We start from the raw sequence: 2870 nt of genomic DNA, 5'->3' as shown, positions 1-2870 counted from the left end.
CTGGGCTAGTCCTGATCCAGCTCTCTGTAGGGAGGGGTGCCCACCTCAGCTTGAATTGTGTGATCCTTCTGTCCTAAATGCAATAGCTGACTTTCTAGATCATTCAAGGTATTCCCCACTTCTTGCACGGGTCTATTCTCCTCCTTATTTACCACACTGGACATGTCTGTACCCCACATCACATCAACATAATGTACAGTACTCCGTTCTTTGCACTCTCTAGCATAATGTGCCTGTTCATCACCGTTGTAACAAGTAAACTCAGGGCAGTCTCTCAATACAGATCCAGGCTGAATACAAAAATGACACTTTCACTTGTTTGTTATGAATCACTCGAATGTACTCAGCACCCTCTAATGTTTCTAACTTGGTTGAATATGGTCCAAACTGCAATGTCTGTTTCTGGCCAGCTCTTGATTGGAAACGTCCATTTAGTTTCTCCAGAATTTCTGTGTATATCATCTGTTATATACACCAGAAGATTCATGAATAAAACAACAAGCTCATCATTGCCCAGGTCTCTAGCCATAAATTGACAGTTTTTGATTTTAAATCCATCAATCAGTCTTTCTTTTCCTTTGATGTGGTTCATTGTAATCTCATGCTTTTCATCTCCTTTAAACCAACATCCATTCACAGTTCCACAAACTTAATTTTTTCCTCTGAGGAACTCATTGTGATTTTCTCATCCCTAACAATTTCCACACTCTTAGTTAAGTCCATCACTTTTCTCACACGATTCTCGCTGTGCTTAGATATCAGTTCCGTTTGTAGTACTCTATTGTCTCCTTACATGTGCTCATTCAATTAACAAACAAAACCTCAAGGAACAAAAGTAAAACTCCTCCCACAAACAGCATACATTTATCATACATGAATCAGCTCAGCAGATCTATACAGGCGGTGCTGGGGAAGGTGAAGGGTTTCTGAAGCATGCTGCAAACTGCTATAGCAAGCACTAGTCATATATTTAAAAAGCGAGCTCACTGGCTACCGATACAGGAGAGAACCAGCTGTGTCAAGTGATAATGATGTCATTAGGTCAGATTGAGTTAAACAAATCGGACTGCACCATCTAAAGTTTCATGTCTGTCATGACAACTCCTTAGAGGGATTGGCAGAATAGGTACAGAGACTTGTGCAAATATAACATACATAAAAGCAGGAGACATAGAAGGGACAATACAAGACAACACAAGAACAAAACACCCCCCACCGAGCAGACAGGATCAAGCACATGCTTCTGACACTGCACACAGCTGAAATCAACCGCACACTCATCATAATGAAAAGATCGGCCTTAGAAATTTGGCAGACCATACAATATACACAGCGATATGGATTAGAAGAGCATTCATCTTAAGCCTGGCACTGTGCCATTTTCTTCAGATTTTGAGCCGAATTCTGACTCATGCGAGTCTTTTTTGAATCGGGACGAATTTCAGCTTTGTCATGCAGTGTTCATGCAGTGTGCAGGGGGAAATGAGAAGCGATGAACCTCTCCTGTCCGGCAATTGTATGGTCGGATGAATTTCTGACATGTCCGAAATTTTTGTCACCTCTCGTGGGGATATCACACAGTTGAGGCAGAGCTATGAACCGATTGCCCTGAACTAGGGATGGTTCGATACGTGTATCGGTACCGTTCGGTTCTCGGACAAATTCCAAATGGAAGTGATTATCCCTATCACCTTTGTGGGGGACTTAGGGCACGTGCATGTCATAATGTAGTCGTTTGCAATGCACTTGGCGAAGGGAGCGATGTAATTTCCTCATAATTATCTTCAGCTGGGATGTTTACGTGACAACACAGCATGGTCTCTGTCAGCAGATGTCGCTGTTTTAATGTCATTAATGTCTTTTTACTGTTAGCATAACTAAGCGAATCTGCTTAGTGCTGACAGACACGGGTGTGTTCGACTTGAAGCGGCGCTGCAGCGACCGATCTGTGTATGACATCAAAATACTGCGAAAGCGCTTGACAGCTGATGGTTCCATATTCTCGTTATAATCACTCTCGCGTTGCTCTGATGTCATAAACCGATCGGTGCCTGCAGCGCCGCTTCAAGTCAAACACACCCGTGTCTGTCAGCACTAAGCAGATTCGCTTAGTCCCCTCACAAAGGTGATAGGGATGATCACTTCCATTTGGAATTTGTCCGAGAACCGAACGGTACCGATACACGTATCGAACCATCCCTACCAGTGTTTCTGTGCTCCCTGCGCCTGCGCAAAAGCAGAAATGAAATCATGCATGCACGGCATGTGGTGTGGAAAGTGAAGGAGGCTAAAATTGTGAGCTTTGGCTTTACATCGCATACGATCTTCTCGTACAGTGTGAGATGGTACCTGGTGGAAATCGCACGAAAATCGCAATGTATGCCTGGCTTTAAATGTTGATTTACCTGTTTCTGAAGCATGCTGAAAACTGCTACAGCAAACACTAGTCATATATTTGAATGTTGAGCAGCAAGCTCATTGGCTACCGATACAGTAAAGAACCAATCAGCTATGCCATGTGATAATGATGTCATTTCGTCAGATTGGGCTAGACCTATTGGACTGCGCCATCTAAAGTTTCATGCCAGAACTCTGTATTTGATTAAAATTGAGAATTATACATTATTACCTAGACCTAGCGCTGTTCATATTTGATCACGTTTTACTGGCCTCTGCTGTCCTGCAGAAAAAGAAACATTCACCTGCTTCACATGCTGAACATGAAAGTGACTCACGTTCATCTGTTCTCTTCATAAATTAATGCATAATTTAGCCTATATGGTCATCCTTTAACTTCAGATTCTGTGTGTTTGCTGTTTAAAACCATCAGTTGATTTTCACTTGGTCTGAATAAAAATGCAAATTCATTC

The sequence above is a fragment of the Garra rufa genome, chromosome 8 (assembly GCF_049309525.1).
Source record: "Garra rufa chromosome 8, GarRuf1.0, whole genome shotgun sequence".
Taxonomy (NCBI): domain Eukaryota; kingdom Metazoa; phylum Chordata; class Actinopteri; order Cypriniformes; family Cyprinidae; genus Garra; species Garra rufa.
The sequence above is the reverse complement of the archived record's forward strand: the minus strand, read 5'-3'. Positions refer to the sequence as shown.